Raw genomic sequence first — 22586 nt, forward strand, 5'->3', positions numbered from 1 at the left:
GAAGGAGGGGAGGGGGGTGCAACAGAGCTCGGAACTTTACCTCAGTTATCGTTGCCGCCATAAAACTTGCAAAAGCCACACGCTCAAACGAGCGGAAACAAAACGAAACCCATTACCACGCTGCAAGTGTCCTGACCGCAACCCGGCGACTCCTCGGCCAAAAGTAACGCTGCAGCCGCCCAGCCGCCCGCCCGGCCCGCCTCAGCGACGCCCAGCCATTGTGACGTAACAATCCAGCCCGGCCCGCGGCTGGGGCAGCCGGGCCGCCAAAATTCGAAGGAGCCGGCACGTGCGACGGAGGTCCGCCCGCCCGGCGCCCGGGTCGCAAACCTCAAGCAATCCCGGTTAAATCCTCCCGAGCGCTAGTATAAGCGCACTCCCAGAGAAACAAAAATGGCAGAAGGGGTTAAAAAAAAATCGCTTTTATTTCCATTCGGGACACTTTTGCTTATTAAAGCTGGAAACAAAAGGGGCTGTTTGCATGCGAGCGAAGCGTCACCCAATTATGCAACGTAGATCGCTTTCACATTAGCTCCGGAATTAATAAAAGCATGCAACAAATATTATGGCATTGAAGATGCAGACAGAAGAGACTGCAGATGCAAGAATCTGGAGCAACACACGATGTGCCGGAGGGTCAGGCGGCATCTCGGTAGGAAAATGGGCAGTCGACGTTTCGGGTTGAGACCCTGTGGCACTCAAGACTGCAAAATACCCAAATCAGATGTTGCTACCTCAGGATTTAAAGGAGGTAACTGAGAACCATGCAGGTTCTTGTAATCTTCCAAAATATAACAGTTATAACTATTTGGTGGGTCATTCAGCTGCTGTGGAGACAATATTTAATATTCAGCTCAGTGGCCTTTCATCAGAATTTGGAAAGTTAGAAATTTTAAAAAGTTACATTTTTCGGGGGGGGGGGGGCGCGGGGATCAGAGAGAACAGGTATGTGACGGGGTGACTGATTGATAGAAGTGGTGGTGGGGCAAGGTGAAGGAGGGAAGTAAAGGTCAGTGAATAAGAAAGGTCTGCCTAGGGGAAGTGAACATAGGAAAAGATGAATTAAATCTGAAAATGCCAGAAGAGAAACAAACTGTGAATGCCGGAAATATGTGCTACAGGACTGGAACAAGGAGCTGTTGAATTCACTGTTGACCCTGGAAGTCTGTAATGTATCTAGTAGGAACAACACTTCCTGATTCTTGAACTTATGTTGGGCTCAGCTGAAATGGTTCAAGAGACTGAAGACAGAGGTCAGAGCGGGAGTGGGATGAAGAATTGAAATGACAGGTACCAGGAAGCTCAGGGTCACCTTAGCAGACTGAATGGAGGTGCTGCACAAAGTGATCACCTCCCAGAGACATAAGAAATTCTGGAGATGCTGGAATCTGGAGCAATACACAAAAAGTGCTGGAGGAAGTCAGCAGGTCAGACAGCATCTATGGAGGGAAATAAACAGGTGACGTTTCGGGCCAAGACCCTTCATCAGGACTGGAAAGGAAGAGGGCAGAAGCCAGAATAAGAAGGTTGGGGGAGAGAGAGGAGCACACACAGGCAGGTGATGGGTGAGTCCTGGTGAGAGGAGGAAGGTAGGTGGGTGGGTGGGGGAGGGGGAGAAGATGTAATAAGCTGAGAGGTGATCGGTAGAAGAGGCAAAGGGCTGAAGAAGAAGGAATCCAGTTGGGGAGGGCAGTGGACCATGGAGGGGGGAAGGAGAGGAGATGGGCAGGTCATCAAGGCGGGGGAAGGGAGCCACAGGAATAAGGGAAGACAAAGGAGTTGGGGGTGGGGGTGGGGGAAGAAGGGGTGGGGTTACCGGAAGTTAGAGAAATCAGTGTTGAAGCCATCAGGTTGGAGACTCCCAAAGCGGAATACGAGGTTGGAGGAACAACATATGGACAACAGCTAAACCTTTTCAAGTATGATGGGAAAAGTAATAAACTTTATGTGAATACTGGAAAAGGATTCCCCTTTACATGAACTCTCTAGCCTGGTATAAAGAGGAAGTGGAAATAGACAGTCACCTTAGCCAGTTTAGCCGATTGTAAAGGATTGCTCAGTATCAATGGACACAAAGGTTGCTAAACTAGGGAAGGAAAAGGGAACGATGGAAAAGATGTGTCCTGTTTACCTGACCCATGGATGAATGATCTCATGGTCATGAGGATTCTGGGCACAGGTGTGTCAACGAACCTTCTAGAAGATCAGAAGAAACTATATAAAAGAGGGGCCACCAAAGAAATCGATGGCAATAATCAAGGAACAATCATGGCAGAAGGAAAACCCTGAGTTTGGTACTCAGAAGAGATTACAACCCCCATCGGAGTGATCCTGGCCAGTTCACTTCGCATGGGTAGGTAGTACTTAAATCCAAGCTCTGAGTCTTGTGACTCAGTATATTGAGTGATAAGTTAGAACGGTGAAAGAAATGTGGACTTATTGGAAATTAATTGTAAGCTGGCATGTCTATGTAACTTGAGTACTAATAAAGACAAAGTTGTATTAAACCTAAGTTCGAGGGTCTCTTTGTTTGATACGCCAGTCGATACCGTCCAGAGGTAATAGGGTCAGCAGTGTGAAGGAAAAGAAAAGAACAGCAGTGGAGAAAATGAAACAATCATGGTTGGCAGCCCCATCACCTGTGGTGGAATCCATGGCTGAGGAAGACGGACATGTTTAGGGAACACTTGCATGGATAGGTTTCTTCCACTGAGACAGGGAAAGGATGGTAGGATAATGGAGCCATGGAGGTGAAACATTTGGGCAAGAGGAAGAAGGAAGCATACTTGAAGTTTAGGAAGCAAAAATCAGGCAGTCCTCATGAGAATTATAAGGTAGCCAGGAAGGAGCTTAAGAAGGGACTTAGGAGAGTGAGAAGGGAGTATGAGAAGGCCTTGGCGAGTAGAATTAAGGAAAACCCCAAGGCGTTCTATACATACGTGAAGAACAGGAGGATGACTAGAGTCAGGGATAAAGGGGGAAACGTGCCTGAAGGTGGAGAAGGTAGGGGAGGTCCTTAATGAATACTTTGCTTCAGTGTTCACTAAGGAGAAGGACTATTACGAATGTGAGGTCAGCATAGAACAGGCTAATGTGCTGGAGCATATTAAGATTATGAAGGAGATAGTGTTGGAGCTTCTGAAAAACATTAGAATAGATAGGTCCCCAGGGCCAGACATGATATACCCCAGGTTACTATGGGAAGCGAGGGAAGAGATTGCTGGGATGTTGACAATGATCTTTGCGTCCTCCCTGGCCACAGGAATGGTACCAGAGGATTGGAGGATGGCAAATGTTGTTCCCTTGTTCAAGAAAGGTAATAGGGATAATCCTGGCAATTATAGACCAGTGAGTCTTACGTCAGTGGTGGGCAAGCTATTGGAGGGGATTCTTGGGGACAGGATTTACGAGCATTTGGAGAAGCATACCCTTATTAGGGATAGCATAGCTTTGTGAGGGGCAGGTCATGCCTCACGAGCCTAATTGAGTTTTTTGAGGAAGTGATAAAACAAATTGACGAAGGTAGAGCAGTGGATGTTGTGTATGGACTTCAGTAAGGCATTTGACGTGGTTCCCCATGTTAGACTCATCCAGAAAGTCATGAGGCATGGGGACTTGGTTGCGTGGATTCAGAATTGGCTTGCCCACAGAAGGAAGAGGGTGGTTGTAAATGGAGAGTATTCTGCCTAGTGCTCGGTGACTAGTGGTGTTCCACAGGGAACTGTTCTGGGACCCCTGCTCTCTGAGATTTTTATAAATGACTTGGATGAGGAAGTGGAGGGATGGGTTAGTAAGTTTGCAGGTGACATGAAGGATGGAGGTGTTGTGGATAGTGTAGAAGGTTGTCATAGGTTACAATGGGATATAGACAGAATGCAGAATTGGGCAGAGAAGTGGCAGATGGCATTCAACCTGGAAATGTGTGAAATGATACACTTTGGAAGAACGAAGGCAGAGTACAAGGTTAATGGCAGGATTCTTAGCAGCGTGGAGGAACAGAGGGATCTTGGGGTCCAAGTCCATAGCTCCCTCAAAGTTGCCGTGCAAGTTGATAGGGTGATTAAGAAGGCATATGGTGTGCTGGCCTTCATAAATCAGGGGATTGAGTTCAAGAGCCACTAGGTAATGTTGCAGCTCTATAAAACTCCGGTTAGACCACTTGGAGTATTGTATTCAGTCCTGGTTGCCTCATTATAGGGAGGATGTGGAAGCTTTAGAGAGGGCACAGAGGAGATTTACCAGGATGCTGCCTAGATTAGAGAACACGTCTTATGAGGAAAGGTTGAGCGAGCTAGAGCTTTTCCCTTTGGAAAAGGGAAAGCGACTTAATAGAAGTGTATAAGATTACGAGGGGCATAGTCAGAGTGGACAGCCAGCACCTTTTCCCCAGAGTGGCAATGGCCAACACTAGAGGACAGTAGTTTAAGGTCAGAGGAGGCAAGTTTAGAGGAGATGTCAAAAGTAGGGTTTTTTTTCACAGAGAGTGGTGGGTGCCTGGAATGCACTGCCAGGGATGATGGTAGAGTCTGATGCAACAGGCAAATTTAAAAGACTCTTAGTAGGCACATGGATACAAGAAAAATGGAGGGTTATGGGCTGGTAGGAGGGAAGGGTTAGATTGATCATAGAGTAGATTTATATAGGTCGGCACAACATCGTGGGCCAAAGGCCCTGTACTGTGCTGTACTGTTCCATGTGTAGGAAGCACTGGTTGCAAGGTGATGTCAATAGAACAGATGTGATAGAGATTGGAAAAACTGGGAGAATGGAATGGAATATGTATGGGGTGGGAGGTGTAGTCATGTTACCTGTGGAAATCTGTGGGCTTACAATGGATACTTGTCACCAATACATCCGAAATGGTCAAGAGAGGGAAGGGAAGAGCCAGAGATGGAGCACATGAGCTGAGGTCACGAGGGAAACTGGCATCAAAGGTGATGAAACCTTCTAGCTTTTTGCAAGAGCAAGAAGCAGTGCCCATATGGTCACCAGCTGACAGAGAGGACATGCAGAAGATTGAAGCAAATAATGTTCCATGTTTCCACAAAGAGACAGGCACAGCTTGAACCCTTATAGGTTCCCAAAGTTAACCTTTGAAATGCAGGAAATTACGGGCTAAAGGAGAAAATTTAAAGAATGTAGATGCTGCAAATCTGAAGTGAAAACAGCAGAGCTAACGTTTCAGGTCAGAACTGGGAAAATTCAGTGAACAAACATGTTTTAAGTTGCCAGAGGAAGTGGTAGAGGCAGATGCAATTACAAACTTTAAAGGGTATTTGGACAGGTATTGGGATAGGAAAGGACTGGAGGGGTACGGACCTACCTACAATCTCTATTGCAGACCAGCCATAGAAAAGCAATATGGGCATTGGCAGTAAATGTTAATTAAGGTCATAGGTGAAGGTGGCTCAACGAAGATTTCTTCCAGTCCAGATAAAGGGTCTTGACCTGAAATGTTGACTGTCCATTTCCCTCTACAGATACTACCTGACCCTCCAGTAGTTTGATTTTTTTTGCTCCAGATTCCAGCATGTAAAATAGATAAGCTATCTATATTAGTCACAGGCACATCGAAGCACACAGTGAAATGCATCTTTTGCATAGAGTGTTCTGTCACCACGCTTCCGGCGCCAACATAGCATGCTCACAACTTCCTAACCCATACGCCTTTGGAATGTGGGAAGAAACCAGAGCAACCAGAGGAAACCCACGCAGACACGCGGGGAGAATGTACGAACTCCTTACAGACAGCGGCCAGAATTGAACCCGGGTCGCAGGCACTGTAATAGCGTTATGCTAACCACTACACTACCTTTTTTTTATTCAAAATAAACTTTATTCATAATAAAAGACAAACTATATACAATTACAAAACAGTGCAAGCCTTTACATTATTGTACAGATCATTCATTAGTGTTCCCTTTTTATATATATAAAAAAAACAGCAGCTACCCGGTCCCGTATTTACAATATTTAGGGGCTTTCTCACCTGTCCCCGCCCCTCCCTCTCCAGTGGCAGAAGAACCCTAAACTGTAGTCCTTCCCCACTGAGCTACACTACTGTGCCTGCCCTGCAGATCCTGTGTCTCCAAGATCTCTATTTACTAGGTTGACAACTGTGCTGAAATAAATGTTGATGACTAATGTAATTGGCTATTGAAATAAACCTCTTAGTGGGAAATAGACTACTATTGGTTGTAGCAGAATCTTCATTTGAATATATATCCGTTCAGGATTATTACAGACAGAAAGTCTGATGTGGCCATGAGACATCATGGGATGTTTGGCCAAATGTACGCAGCAAACCAAGATGGAACAGATAACATAAGGAGTATGCAGAACATGAATGCACCTAAACAGTAAGACCCATCGAAACCCAGAGCCAAGAATACTGATAAGGGAACAATATCTGTGGAATTTCCCAGATGGCTGAGAATAGCCAAAAGGAAGAAGCAAACAGGTGTGAATGGGCCCAGTGACTAGGAGACAATGCATGTGAGAATGGAGGCATTTGAAATGATGGTCTCCGAAAGATAGTACTAGAGATTCATTATCCAAAAAGTGTGATTGGACAATGAGGTCTCCCAGGTAGCTAACCGTATCCTAGCCACACCAAACATGGTCATGGTCACATCTGCTGTCAATCAGCTATTATTGATTTGTATTGTGTGAAAACAGTATAAAATAACCTGTATTTTGATGACTGGGGCGATTTTCACTCAGACTCCCTTGCATGCTCATATCGGTACTGAATAAAGGCTCCTTACAATCTATAATTCTGGTCTCCGTGTTGCAACATTGGGCTTCTTTGGAACAGTACAAGAGGCCAAAGAGTGAGGGGTCAGTGTGGGAGAAAGTAAACTCTATACTGTATGTGATTCTGATATATGCTTCCCTTTTTTTCTCAACCATGGATCTACCACCAACACAGTTTCACAGAGCTCACAGTTTGGTTTCATTTCCTCCACTTCCGCTCTCATCCCTTCTCCCTGCACCCAGAACAAGGATTGTGTTCCCTTTCTCCTCAACTTCAAGGCCACCAACCTACACATTGAATGGTTCATCCTCAGCACTTTCAGACACATCCAATAATGATGACTCACTTTGCCTTCCCCTTCCTGTTCAGCATTCTAGAGAGATCGTTCACTTCTGGAGATGTTCTTCCACCTCCACCCATATCCATTTCCATTCTGATCTCTTTGTCTTTGACCTCATACACATAAGTCCAAGGAGCTACATTTGACATTCCATCTAAGTACAGTACAACCCTCAGGGCTCAACATTGAATGTAACAATTTCAGATAATCATCCTTTCTAGTCTGTGTCAGAACTGGCTAGTTCTGATGTAAACCCAAGGAATTAAGCAGGGCAGCATCTGTGGGGAGGAGTTAGGGTTAGTGTTTCAGATCAATGTCATTTTATGATCTGGGGCTTTACTTCTTTCTTTGTGGATGCTACCTATTGGGTGTTTCCAGCAGTTTCTTCTTATGTTTCAGATTTCCAGCACTTGCAGTTATTTTGCTTTTCATTCCCCACTGAGTTCAGATGTATGTCATTTTTATTCTCTCCACAGGTACTGCCTGCCCTTTGGGATTTACCAACGTTCTCCTTTGTTTCAGATTCCTAGCAACTGCCGTGTTCTGTGCCCCTCAGTTCCAACATGTACCTTTCTGTTTATTTTTGTTTCTTAATTCTCCATCTATTAACAGCTTCTCCTGAGAGATTAGCTGCCATTAATCAGTTTTCACTACACTGTCTCAGTTAACACCAATGTGCGCAATCGTTTTTAGAGTCATAGTTCTGAAACTGAAGATTGTTAAGTGGATGTTCCTCTTGGTCCCCATCTTATCGCTGACATTCCTTTTTCTCTCCCTCCCCTTCCCCTTTTCTGCAACTTAAAATATGCCTATTTTATAACTTTCCACACCTCTGGTGTTAGGTCATTGATCTAAAATGCTGATTCTCTCTCCCCATGGACATTGCCTGACCTGCTGAGCTAAAGAAGAACTAGTTCAGCCAGTTGAAGCAGGGTGGTGGTGAAGGAGACTGGTTGGGTCTCTGTTTGAGGAAGAAATGAAGGACCCTCAAGTCATTCTGATGTGGGCTGGAAGTACAGAGGGATCGAAAGATGAAAATGAACTGGTTGGGGCCAGCGAACTGAAGACTGTTAAGGTGACAGACAACATCAGGAATGTTGTTCATGGAGGTGGAAAACAACTTTATGAGAAGAGTAAAAATTGAGTCGAGGTGGGAAGAAATATGCTCTATGGGGCAAGAACAGGCTAAAATGTCTTGGGTCTACCATGAGAGTTCTCCTTATGGATCTTGAGAAAGAATAGAAGTGGGTTCTGCATGAAACAGGCCCTTTGTCCTACCATGTTCCTGCCAACCACATATACTCATCTCATTTACCAGCACCTGCCCCATAATCTTTTATGCCTTTATGTTTCAAGTGATTGTCCAAGTACCTCCCTCCATCACCCACGCAGACACTGCGTTCCAAATTCTGTGCACCCTCTGGGTGAAAGTATTCCTCTCCTATAACCTGTTACTCCTTACCCTAGACCTATGCCTTCTAGTTTTAGACACTTCTGCTATGGGTAAAAATTCCCTACTATGTACCCATCTGTGCTCCTTGTAATCTTATATACCTCTATCTGGTCCCCTCAATTTCCTCCGCTCTGAGGAAAACAAACACAGCCTATCCAGTCTCTCCTCATAACTGGTACCTTAGGAAATTAATATAATAGAGCGGGGAAAAGGACATTCTGTCTCAGGCCTACATTGCAGATTCACCTGCCATTGCAACAACCATAAATGGTCACAATAGTATTTCATCAATCGTCAACAATTGCCCTTAATCTCAGTGTATTCTAACACTTGGAGAGATTCTTATCACCACTCTCCCCCGGATGTTTGTAACAACTAAATAAAAAATTGTTGCATCTAGACCTCCAGGCCCTGAGTGCTATTTAGTCCATAACAGCACTTTCCCAGGCAACTGCAGGAGATGCAAAACCTGCCCTTTTACCTCCTCCATTGCTGCCATCTAGAGTCCCAAATGCTCTTTCCGGATGAAGCAATGATTTAGATTTAGATATTTATTTATTAGTCACATGTACATCGAAACACACAGTGAAATGCATCTTTTTGCATTACAGAGAATGTTCTGGGGGCAGCCCGCAAGTGTCGCCACTCTTCCAGCGCCAACATAGCATGCCCACAGCTCCTAATTGGTATTTCCAGTGGTATGATTTACACCAGTGATTGCTGGTACTTTTAGTGCTCAGGATGTGGTCCCCCACCACACGGGGAAAACAAATGCAGATTGGGGACTGCTTTGCAGAAACGCCTCTGTTAAATCTACAAGCCTGACTTCTCACTTGCAGCTGTCTGGCAATTAGGCACTTCACCCCACTCCCCCACTGACTTCTCTGTCTTTGGCTTCTTATAGTGTTCCATCAAAGTTCAACATAAGTTACAGGAGCAACACCGCACCTTCTCACCAGATACATTGCAGCCATCCGAGCTTAACAATGAATTCAACAACTGCAGATAATCATTCTATTTCAGCCTCATCTTACACCATTCCAGCGTTCACTGTTTGTTGCTCTCTTCTGCTAGTTTCAGATTTCATGTTGGTCTTGAGCGTTGTTCAGACATATCCTTACCACACTTTTTTAACTGGCTGCAATACTGTATATCTTGTCATTCAATCTTCCAGCCCTCCCTCAGTTATATAGAAGTTCCCTTTTGTCCTCTCTGTCACACACATCCCCCACCTTGCTTTTCTTGCACTGTCAAACTTATCTCTAATTTTTCCCAGTTATGTTGAAGCGTCATCGGTCTAAAACATTAACCCTATTTTTCTCTCCATAGATGCTTCTGACCTGCCTGTTCCAATATTTTTTTCAAATTTCCAGCATCTGCTTCATAAACTTGCAAAGTCTGTTAAGATTAGAAAATGATGCACGTCACACCACTTTTTAGGAATGTTAGGGAATGAAACTAGAGAATATTAAGTCTGTTAGCATGTCTGCCATCAAGAAATTATAATTTATACTTAAGGATACAGTAATTGAACATTTCGCAAAAGTTCAATTGATCAGAGGAAGCCAGCATGGATTTGTAAATATACTATACTTGCAACATGAAAGAACATACCTGATAAATTTGATTTTAAGGCTGTGTCCCTTTACCCAGGACTCCTCCTCTGGTGAAACTTATCTAATTGTTTAAACATCTTCAAGGTCTCAGTATCACACTGTAAATTATTCAGACAATGCTATCATCCTCATTAACCCTTTTAGCTCCAGTATATTCTGGTCAATCTCAGAATCAGGTTTATTATCACTAACACATGTCATGAAATTTGTTGTTTTGTGGCAGCAGTAGAGTGCAAGGCATAAAAATTACTATAAGTTACAAAAATAAATAGTGCAGAAGAGGAATAAGGAGGTGGTGTTCATGGGTTCATGAACCGTTCAGAAATCTGATGGCGGAGGGGAAGAAGCTGTTGAGTGTGGGTCTTCAGGCTCCTGTACCTCCTCCCCAATGGTAGTAACATGAAGAGGACACGTCCCAGCTGGTGAGGGTCCTTAATGATGGATGCCGTCTTCTTGAGGCACTGCCTCTTGATGATGACCTCGATGGTGGGGAGGGTTGTGCCCATGATGGAGCTGGCTGAGTCCACAACCTTCTTCAGCCCCTTTCAATCCTGCGCATTGGAGCCTCCATAACAGGTGGTGATGCAACCAGTCAGAATGCTCTCCACCGCACATCTGTAGAAATTTGAAAGAGTCTTTGGTGACATTACAAATCCCCTCAAACCCCTAATGAAGTAGAGCCTTTGGCATGCCTTCTTCATGATCTGCACTTGTTCTTGAGACATGAACTGAATGCAGTAGTTCAAGTATCTGGTAACGTTGTGGATAAATGAACTGCTTCTCTGTAAGGACAGTCTATTCCTCAGAACTGTCCATTTACTCTTGGGGTTGACAAACCATTTGCCCATAATGGTGGGTTTTTATTTGAAAATTGAAATTAATAAAACCACATTGGCAGGAGGAAAGTAAAATCAATGAAAAGACAGGGACCTTCTAATTCTAGTCTGGTTTGATTATAGAATAAATAGTTGATCAATGTTGAAAACAATAGAGAAATCAAAGCTGTAATAGGCAAGACTAATCCACAAAGTGAGCAAACAATAGGGAAGATTGAGCAATTTTATATATTAGGGTGATGTTATAGAATATTGTGGGATATAGCAGCTTTAATCAAAAATAAACCAAATGTCTAAATTGCCAAGGCTGATGATTCTGGGTTAAAAGGCCATTAACTGCTTGGCAGATTGCTGGTGAACAGACATATTTTGACTGTGCTACTGTTATGGAATCAGAGAACCATAACAGTCAAATAGGAGACCACGAGCACTGAGTCCATGCCAGCTCTCTGTAGAGCAACAGAATCCTTCATTCTTTGCTCATAGCTCAGCAAATTATTTAAACATTTAAAAAAATATCTTTGTTGTAAGTAAAATGTTCTGTAACACACATTTCCCTACCGAATCAAATCAATCTGAAGTGAAATTTGATGGTAAATGAACAATTATTTATTTAAACTAAAGCTCTCTTTATCATGATTTACACCGCTCAGGGTTATGCCTGGATTATCCTCTCCCTAACTGGTGAATCACAGTCTGGTGTAGCAGTGACTGATCAGTTGTAAGATATTCAGAGATCTTTTGTGAAAAGTTTTCTGGAAGTTTATACATTTGTAGCATAATTTTTATATTTCATATTGTTTGCTTCATTATCTGTAGTCTAAAACTGTTACCCAACATTTTTATGTTAACATTACAAACTATTGGATAGATAGTACTTAATGCTTGATCATAGCCCCAGCAGCAGTTCAATTATGAAGTTGGGAATAGGGAAATGAATAAATTGTATGTACTATATTTGCATCAAGAAAGAACTGGCATATGATTCTGTTTGAACTTATGCTGTAGACAGCTCACACATTTTCAGAAGAGCAAAATACCAGCGATCGGGGTTCGATTCCCGTCGCTGTCAGTAAGGAGTTTTTATGTTCACCTATGTCTGCGTGGGTTTCCTCCGGATGCTCCGGTTTCCCCCCACATTGCAAAGATGTACGGGTAGGTTAATTGGGTTTAAAATGGGCGGCGCGGACTCATTGGGCCGGAAGGGCCTGCTACTACGCTGTAAATAAAAATTTTTTTAAAACTTTAAGTTTAAAATTTAAAAAATAAAACCAGAAAATGCAGGGGAGATTCAGCAAGTCAGGCTCCATCCATGCAAAGAGAAAAAGTCTTAGCTCTTCATCGCAATGAAGGGTTATTGACCTGAAACATTAACTCTCTCTCTCTGCAGAAATTGCCTGACTTGCTTGAATATCCCCAGCATTTTCTGGGTTTTTATTCAGAAGGAACTGAGATCAAATTACACTGCAAGCTACAAAGTGCTTTAACATGAGCTTTAAATTGTGCAGAAGTTTGCAATTTTTATCTGAGATTATTAGATATGTTTATCTAAAGAAAGTAAAAGAAAATGTACAGTAAAGTTCAAGGACACTTGGTTGTCATAAAATGATTAACATACTTAAAGAAGGGTGCAACAGGCTAAAAGAAATCTAAAATTATGGAAAGATTTTAATCCCTTTGAAAGTGACATTAAACTTGCACTTTTATTGATCTGCTTTGAAAATAATTAACAACTTCATGTATATTATACTGTAAATTCAATTAAATAACAGTTTTTACTGCTGTATCTAACTGAAATTTGACTTTACTTGAAGTGAAATGGGATAGTGACCATTTTCTGCTCATTTCATGTCACTCTGAAAATTCTACTGGATATTCCCTGTGAGTGAAACCCTTGCACATTCAGAGTAATTTCCACATTAGTCACTCGTGAAATAATATCACTCCTTGTGAATCACTCCTTTGGAGCATTGCAGGGGAAATTAGATTAAGTTGTCCTGGTAGTTTTGGTCACCATTGGGTCAACATATTTTGCCAATGCAAAGCTAGATTAGTCCCCTGTAAAATAAACAGCTTACTTACCTTTTGGTCCTTCTATCCTCCCACCAGTATCAATAAAGTCCACTAATCTCACTGCCTGTTCCCAGTGACACCAACACCCCAACCCTCCAATCAGCCAATCCTACCCAAAGCCCTCTGAGATCCCACTGATGCCCAACACTTCCAATCCTCTGAGGTCCTCCCGCCTGAATCCAGTCTCAGCCCCAGACTTCCGGAACAACTGAAATTTGCAGTGGGACGGGGGAAAAGTGGGGCACACCAGAATTTTTATTAGCACCCAATTATCTAATGCCCTCATGTGGATGCACTAGAGTTTATAGGATGTATTGTTTATATATTGAAATCACACATGATGTTTATCTTTTATACTTATGATCCACAAATGTGACCTGCATTCCAAGGTTTCGAAAGAGGTGGTGTTGGGAATAATAGAAGCACTGGTTGTTACCTTCCAAAATTTCATACGTTCTTCAATGGCTCCTACAGAATGCAACTCCACTCCTTAAGGAAGGTGGGAGAGAGCAAACAGGGAACAACAGACCAGTTAGCTTGACATTAGTAATAGGGAAACACAAGAATCTATTATTAAGGACGTGGTAACAGTGCACATTAACAACAGTAATAGGATTGGACAGAATCAACATGGATCTATGGAAGGGAAATTATCATTGACAAATCAGCCTTTTATAGTTACAACAAGCAGAGTAGATAAGAGAGAATCAATAGATATAGTACATTTGGACACAGATGGACTTTAATAAGATGCCATATAACAGTTTATTGGGCAAAATTAGAGCTGATGAGATCAAGGTGATACACTGATGTAGACTGAGGATTGGTTAAATCAAGAGAAATCAGAATAAATGGGCCATTATCAGGTTCGGAGGCTGTGATTAAGGGAACTGAGGGATTGGTGTTGGAGATTCAGCTGTTGACATTCTATTTCAATAATATGGATGAAGGCACCAAGTTTAATATATTCTAATTTGCTGATGATACAAGGCTGGTTGCTGCTGTGGATTGTGAGGAGGCTTCAGGGAGATATAGAGGGGCTCAATGAACAGGCACAGACATGCCAAATGGAACATTATATGGAATAATGTAAGGCAATCCACTAAGGTAGAATAAAAAGAAAAACGAACAATTTTCTAAATGGCGTGATATAGCTGTTGTTTTAACATATAAAATAAGCTTGTAACCTTCTGTATGTTAGTCTGGGTGACAGTGGAGATTGCTGCCCACTCTCCATGGTACCATGTAAAATAAAGCCTTGGAACGAAACTCGGAGTTATCGTCTCTTATTGTAGATTAAATTAGAGTTTTTACAACCGATTGGCGTATTTGGCAGCATCCCTAGTTTAAAAACGGGATCCGAACAATTATTAGAAGTAAGAAAGAGTGAAAACAGAGATTGTTCCAGCTGAAATGGGGACAATCCCAAAGCCAAGATGCCAGGAAGGCTGAGGCAAATACGGCAACCTGAGTAACCCGGCCGGTGACTCAGTCCAAGAAAGCAAGACGCTTCCTTCCCTCAGAGAAAGGGAAGGCAAAAGGCCAGGCCAAGTCGCCAGTATTGGAAAAGCTGAGGCCGAATAGTGAGGACTGGGAAGAGTAAAAAAGGGTGCCGAAAATAGAATAGAATAGAGATAAGTAAGAGAAATGAGACCTAACTCCAAGAGTCGCGAAGAGGCAACACCGGTGAGCGCTCATTGTATGTAAGGTAGAGTTAAGCTGTGGACGATATTCCTGTTGTATAATAACTTACGATTACAGAAACCAAGATGGGAACCCGAAGCAGTTGACTGGGCGTTGCATGCCCTGGTCCTGCTTGGCGAAAAACTTGTTCCAAGGTAAAAAGTAGACTGGGAGAGGATGGCCAGCTTCACGTGAGTAAAAAAGTAGATAAGCGAATAAAAAGAATTATAAGACAAAAAGTGGGAGATCCGCTTGTTCCACCCGGATCCCCAGCGGACACTGTTGTCAGGGAAACTGGAGATGATCAGTATGCGGTAACACTTAGTAGTGACTTGTACGGATGGTCCCATGGTAAATGGCCATATGGGGGGAGCTTTAATTTAAAGTTAATTGCCGATTGGGAGGACAGTGTAAGAGGCAGGGCTGGGGACCCCACCTGGGCTAAGGGCTACATGTTGAGATGTTTCCAAAAGTGGACTGAAGTAGGCGAGCGCCACCAACCTCCCAAGAAAAAACCTGAAAAGGAGCGACCAAAAATGGGCTCTTATCCTAGACTCCCTACCCCGGCGAGCGCCCCTTCGGGCCCTGATAGTGAGATAGATGATTTGATATTAATGACTGCTGCTCTGCCATGCCCCACACCAGGGATTAACCCACCACACCCGGATCCAAACAGGCAGCCCCCTCCGTATCAGCAACAACCCGGTCCACTAGGACCTTGGGGGGAAGCAGAAGAAGCTGGAGGCCAGCAGGGAGCAGTAGGAAGAGGAGGAGACTGGTATAGTCTAAGAGAAAGAGCAAAAAGAGGGGAAGATCCTGATAGCACCATGCATCCTGAAAATCTTGAAGGACCTAAAAAACAACTGCACCATATAATGATTGGAGAAATCCCAGTGCTAAAACCCTGGACGCCCACTGAAGCTCCAGCTATGGTTGCCGAGGCACCCGATCCTCTAAAGAAGCCGATGGCCTTCCACAATTGGCTGGTACAAATATGCGCCATTTACTCGCCTCTTCCCGGGGATGTGCAGATGTTATTAAAATGTGTATATGGGTCCTCCTGGCCCTCTTTAAAAGATGGGTTTGCAGTCCTCCCCCGGGAAAATGGGGATTGGAGGCAAGATGATGCATAACAGCTCCAAGGAAACGAATCCTTAGCTCATTGGTTGGGAAATAGAGGAAAAGAGGCTATCCTAAAGGGAGCTCGAAAACATAGTGATATAGGGGAGGTTACACAATGCCTGCAAAAGAAGGGGGAGTCCATACCAGATTATATTGCACGTTATAAAAGTAAATGGGAAGAACATGCAGGAATACCTCTAGAGGAGAACGAACCATTAGCAATAACCGACATTGCTTAATTGTATGTTGCCTCAACAGGCACAGGCATTTAAATTGGCAAATTTAACCTGGCAGCAGCAAGGCTGGGCGGATGTTGTCACCACTCTGATGAATATGGATAGGGAGGGTTTGTTTGCCTCTCGGGTTGATAGTAGGCCAAAAGAGGCAGAACAGTTCTACAAAAAGAGAGGGGGACTCTCCAAAAGGGGAGGTAGAGGCCGAGAACGGGACCAGTACCCGTATAGGAACCATTCACAGGATCAGTGCAGGAATTGTGGGGAGAGAGGGCATTGGGCCAGAGGCTGCCAATTTGTATGTTCTCCCAAGCGAAGCTGGGATTGGCAGTGACCATGTAGAGGAAGAGGGTACCCCAGTGTAAGAGGGGGTCACCAACATGGCCCGACCTTCTCGTTCAGTCACCCTAATCCATCTGATTAGGGGTGCCGCGGAGAAAAGGTGGTGCAGGCGGCACTGATCAGGCTGTCCAGTGATATGAGGGAGGAGCCCATGACTACAGTGAGGATAGGTAACAGTTACCTGGATTGCCTGATCGATACCGGTGCCACTATGTCCTCTGTACCCCCTTCCGCGGATATCCCCGCCAGCAATCTAACGGTTGAGACCATTGGAATAGCCGGTATTTCCATGACCGAGCCCGTTTCTGTTCCCTCCTCCGTACAAATGGAAAATCAGAAACTAACTGATACGTTTATCATATCCAAAACGGCTCCCCTACCTCTTTTGGGTAGACAAACACTATGTAAATTGGGTGCTATTTTGCACCGCACGGCTGGAGGCATATACATGGAGCTCCCTCAAATTAGAGTGCCACAAATGTTGAAGCAAATGCGGAATTGAGAAGAAACATTGACACCCACTTTATACTGTTGGCAGTTGAATGCAATCCCTGTGCATGGATAGTGCAACAGTTGCATGAAAATTTGAAAAAGGACAGATACCCCTTATTAAATAATCTCCAGTATCTTATTGATACCAGCAAAGAAAAGAAGATCCTCCATTGTACAGCATATTATGCAAGACTTTCAGACCAAGAGTATGAAAAGAGGGTGTGCCCATACTTAGAAAAACAAGAAGAGATTGAAGGAAGGTGTCTGTATTTTGGACCCCAGGGACTGGGAATTAAAGTCCAGCTAACATCACGGCAGGAGAAGCAGTTCCAGGTGCAGGATTCAGTGCCTCACTTAACAGTGGCAGTTAAACCCCCAGCGAAGCCCAAGGAAGTTGGAACCATGATAGCCAGACTGTTGTCTGAGACCCTCCCTGTGTATAGTTTTACAGCACATCTATTGGGACAAAAGGTGAGGGTTGAGTTCTTTAACCAAAAAGAGGGGAGAGTGATACTCGAGCCTCAACTCTGGCCTACAAAGTTTGAAAGACAACACTCGCCCAGAGAAGATTCTTTTGTCCTACGGGGTATTAGCAAGGATACCCGAGAACTTATGGGCACAACATAAGAATCACGTCAGAAAAGTCTGCACTGCCCCTGAACACAAAATGACCCTTAAGAAAGGTGTCCAACTCCCGTGCATTAGACAATACCGCACGACGCCAGAGGCGGAAAAAGGTATCGCTCCTGTGATCGACTCCCTATTGCGACAGGGTGTGCTTATTCTGACACAGAGTCCGTGCAATACTCCCATTCTACCTATTCCCAAGATGGGCCAAAAATATGAATGGCAGTTTGTGCAAGATCTGCGAGCTATCAATAAAATCGTCGTTCCAATAGCTCTATTGGTCCCTTATACCAATGTAATACTTCCATCCCGGCAGAGGCGAGCACGTTTACAGTAGTGGATCTATGTTTGGCTTTCCTTTCCATACCTTTGCATAAAGATAGTCAGTACCTCTTTGCTTTTACACACAAAGACCAGCAATACACCTGGACTCGCCTGCTTCAATGTTATACGGAAAGCCCTGCAGTTTATGCAGCTGCTGTAAAAAATGACCTAGACGAATGCCAGCTCCCTGAAGGATCCACTCTGATACAATATGCCGATGATATTCTAATAGCTTCAACAACTGGGCCCCAGTGTTTGACAGACTCTTTAACACTGTTTGAACATCTGGCGAAGCGAGGTCATCATGTGTCATTGGAAAAGATACAGTTTTGTCAGGAAACAGTCCAATATCTGGGATTCCAGCTCAGTAAAGGCAGTCTAAAACTGGGGGAAGACCGAATACAAGCAGTCAACCAGGTCCCAATCCCCAGGACGAAAAAGGACATTCTCTCCTTTCTGGGAATGATAGGATATTGCGGGTAGTGGATCCCTGCGTACCGGGAAAAAGATGCAGTGCTGCGGTCGGCAACATTGCAGACTGAACCGCCTATCGTTGAATGGAGGACACCCAAAAGGGAGATGGCCTTTCATGATTTAAAACAGGCTCTGATCACAGCACCCGCATTGGGGTTGCCTAACTATAACAAGCCTTTTCAATTATACGTAAATGAGTCGTGTGGTTTCGCAACAGGCATCTTGTGCCAGGAGCTTGGAGGGGGTAAGAGACCTGTAGCCTATTATTCAGCAGCGTTGCCAGCCATCATAAAAGGAATGCCAGCTTGTCTGCGTGTGGTAGCTGCCACCACTGTAATTGTGGGAAAATCTATCCCTATTGTGCTGGATCACCCATGTACAGTATGTGTGCCACATGCCGTAATATTATTGCTGAACTCAGCTGCAACTCAGAACTTTACCACAGCTTGACGAACGAGATGTGAAGTGATACTTCTCTCCCGATCTAATTATACCTACAAGCGTTCGCCAGCCATTAACCCAGCTACGTTCGTCCCGCTACCCTCCTCACAGCACAATATGGACAATCACGACTGCCTGCTGGCAGTGGAGGCCACTACCACCCCCTGGCCCGATCTGAGGAGTGCTCCCATTGACCACCCCAATCTAATCCTTTTCACTGATGGTTCCTCGCATCAACCACGCGACAATTTACTGTTAGCTGGATATGCCGTAGTTACACCCTATAAAATAATGGAAGCCTATGCACTGCCGATTGGGACTTCCGCTCAGGTGGCAGAACTCTATGTGGTTACCCGTGCCTGCATTTTGGCAGCAGGCAAGACCGCCGACATCTATACTGACTCTCGCTATGCCTTTGGGGTGGTCCATGACTTTGGTCAGTTAGGGAAAAATAGAGGTTTTATTACCTCCTCTGGGAAAACCATTAAGCATACCTCTCTGATTCTTAATTTCTTAGATGCCATTCAACTGCCACAGGCTTTGGCTATCATCAAATGTGAGGCTCATACCTCAGCTGATGATGAAGTATCAAAAGGCAACAGCTTTGCCGACATAGTTGCTAGGAGCGTTGCTGCCAAACAATATCTCATGTTGCAGGCAGCTCGCACCGAATCAGGGGGGCAGGTTTTCCCTGAATGTATCAGTAACGAGCAGTTGCAAACAGCCCAAAATCAGCCTACCTGGCAGGAAAAACGCTACTGGCAGAAAAATGGTTGCCACCCTGACCCAACTGTTTGGCGACACCCTGATAGTCTGCCCCCTCAGCTTGTTTTTGCGCCTGGCTCGCCTAGCCCATGGTCAGGCTCACACGGGCAAAGGAGGGATGCAACATGCCATTACACAACAGTGGGATGCTCCGGGGATAACGGTAACGATAGAAAAAGTTGCTAGAACTTGTCTGTCAACAAAACAATAAAGGAAAAACACCCGCTAAATTTGACCACTTGCCCCAACCTGAGATGCTATTCAAAAATCTGCAAATAGACTTTATGCATATGCCACCAGAGAAAGGATTTAAGTATATACTTGTCATAGTAGATATGTTCTCCAGATGGGTAGAAGCATACCCCACAAGGAGGGACAACACTAGAACTGTGGTAAATGCATTAATGAAGGAAATTATCCCTAGATTTGGAATTCCCTTGGGAATGAATAGTGATAAGGGAACACATTTTGTAAATAAATTGGTAACAGGACTAACAGAGGTCTTAGGGTTCCAGTGGAAATTACACATCCCCTACCAACCCCAATCGTCAAGAATGATAGTGCGAGGAAATGGCGAGGTAAAAGCAGCCTTGGAAAAGGTTTGCCAACAAAATGGGGGAGTGGCCTGAGGCGCTACCTCTTGTAATGTATACCTTGCTCAACCGAAAGAATAGAAATACTGGGTTGACCCCTCATGAGGTTTTAATGGGAAGGCCCACGACAACAGGTACAAAACCCCCTATAACCCCAGAAAAAGTAGCCTTAATCTGGAACGATGAAAAAATGTTGAGATATGCTCAAGCCCTGTGCAGGGAAGTAGGTAAGCTACACAAGGGAGTATGACAGACCCAAGCCCCGCTGACGGAAGGTAATATGCATCCGTTTAAGATGGGAGACAAAATATATGTAAAAAATATGAACAAAGATTCTTTTTCTCCCAGGTGGAAAGGCCCCTACCTAGTGCTGCTAACGACTCGAACAGCTGTCAAAGTGAAAGAGAAGCCTGACTGGATACGGGCTACGCGGTGCAAACCACACTACGAGTCAGATGAGTGACTGAAATGGGATCAACCCAGAAAGTTATTACCATATTGGTCCTTTCGCCAGCTACACTTGCTCCACGGTGCTTGGCTATGAATACGGTTTTGCGAATGGTTTATAAATACGCTAACAGAAGTAGTGTGTCTAGCTGTTGGGTATGTATGGCTATACCAATGCATGGAGGGGGAGAAGGGGGTATCCCGCTAATCTCTATACCTCTGAATGAGACAGAGATGGAGGCATTCAGTTCAATAATGACCCGCTTCCCCAGCTGGTTCTTTGGCCAAACCTTGAATTTGACAAGTGGTATAGTTAAAATGGGACCATACAGTCCGAGCAGCTTGGGGCCAGATAACGGCACGACCTATCACCGTTCCTCTGTAGACGGAGGACTCTCCATGAAAGGGTGTTTCAAGGGATGGTGGTCTCCGGAGTATAATTTAAGTAAGAGTAATCCTCCTGTACTGCATGTGATCCCACGATCAGTGAACACGTGCTGGTGTAAGGAGCAGAGGGAAGGAAAAGCAGTAGGGAGAGCAAAGTGCAGGAATCAGAGTACAGAATGGGTATATGGAGAAAGTACAATGAAGGGAGTCCCCTGGACTTTAAATGGGACTTATTGAATATGTGGTAATAGGGCATATCCCTGGTTGCCATGGAATTGGAAAGGTTGCTGCTACTTGGGGGACGTAGCGCCTCTCATGTATCATGTGATTCAGTTGGGTGAAAAACCAAAACGCCCAAGAGATAGGAGAGCAATTATGGAAATAAACCGATTTGGGATGATAGCTTTTCCTTGGTATGGAACTGGAAAAGCGGCCAGGGAATTGATCAATATGGTATCTGCACTAGAAAAACTAGCTAACAATACTGCTGAGGGGTTTGAAGAAACACAGCAGGCCTTATCTGCCGTAACAGCTGAATTGGTTGCTACTAGGACTGTGGCCCTGCAGAACAGGATGGCCTTAGATTTTATCTTGGCTGAGAGAGGAGGCACTTGTGCCATTGTGGGCCAGGAATGCTGCACCTATGTGCCTGATGAGTCAGAAAACATTACGCACCTGACAGATTATATCAAGGATTCAGCAGAGAAAATTAAGAAAATTGGAAAGCAGTTTCACAACTGTAATCCCCCTGGTAGTAGCTGGTGGCCCTTTGGAAGTTGGTGGCAGACCCTGACGCATTATGGAATAATCCTGATTATTGTAGTTATCTGCGTAGTGGCTGTGCGATTTCTATGTGTTCTGTTGCCTTCGGCAGGAAGGGATAGGCCTGTGTACATGTACCCACGGTTAGAAGCTCGTGAGAGAGATGATGATAGTTACGATGAGGAGGAATGTTTGAAGATGTGACCGTACCCCGTAGGGTATGAACCTCCTTTTCAGCAAGAGGAGGAAGAGTGTTGATCCAGAGGATCAACAAGGAGGGATTGTAGAAGAATAAATGGTGTCTTTTGACTATACTGAGGCTGATGCGATATTTGACTTTGTATAAGAGAACTATGTTTGCAGTCAATGGTAAATCTTGGCTTGGAGCCAGAAGGTCTGCAGAAGACTGCTGAAACCAGACTTTGAAATAAAACAGGGTGCGAGGTCAGCCTTGAGTGCACTGATAAGGGGAACTGATTGGTGTTGTTCTTTGTCTTATCTTGATCTATGTGATACATTGATTAAGTTCCTAAGTGTGTAACAACTGTAACTGGAATAGTCACGTGATATAGCTGTTGTTTTAACATATAAAATAAGCTTGTAACCTTCTGTATGTTAGTCTGGGTGACAGTGGAGATTGCCGCCCACTCTCCATGGTACCATGTTAAATAAAGCCTTGGAACGAAACTTGGAGTTATCCTCTCTTATTGTAGATTAAATTAGAGTTTTTAACAACATTAGGTTTCTTAAGAAAAGACAGAGGACCTGCGGTATTTAAAGATACCAAAACAAGTCCAAAATCATCAATAAAGAGAGATC

At 44.2% G+C, this 22586-nt stretch overlaps 1 protein-coding gene across 5 annotated transcripts in view; it reads right to left on the minus strand.

The window, feature by feature from the left end:
• The window catches only part of LOC127578637 (uncharacterized), a 45227-nt gene extending 45002 nt beyond the window's left edge, over window positions 1-225 (minus strand). For 4 of the 5 annotated variants that reach the window (XM_052030834.1, XM_052030832.1, XM_052030833.1 and 1 more), the window contains exon 1: window positions 41-194. The gene's annotated coding sequence lies outside the window, so the exon portion shown is untranslated. Of the gene's footprint in view, window positions 1-40 lie in introns of all 5 variants that reach the window. The other variant, XM_052030835.1, reaches the window with a different exon arrangement.
• Between the last annotated feature and the right edge of the window lie 22361 nt (window positions 226-22586).

This window comes from Pristis pectinata, chromosome 15 (genome assembly GCF_009764475.1).
Source record: "Pristis pectinata isolate sPriPec2 chromosome 15, sPriPec2.1.pri, whole genome shotgun sequence".
NCBI lineage: Eukaryota > Metazoa > Chordata > Chondrichthyes > Rhinopristiformes > Pristidae > Pristis > Pristis pectinata.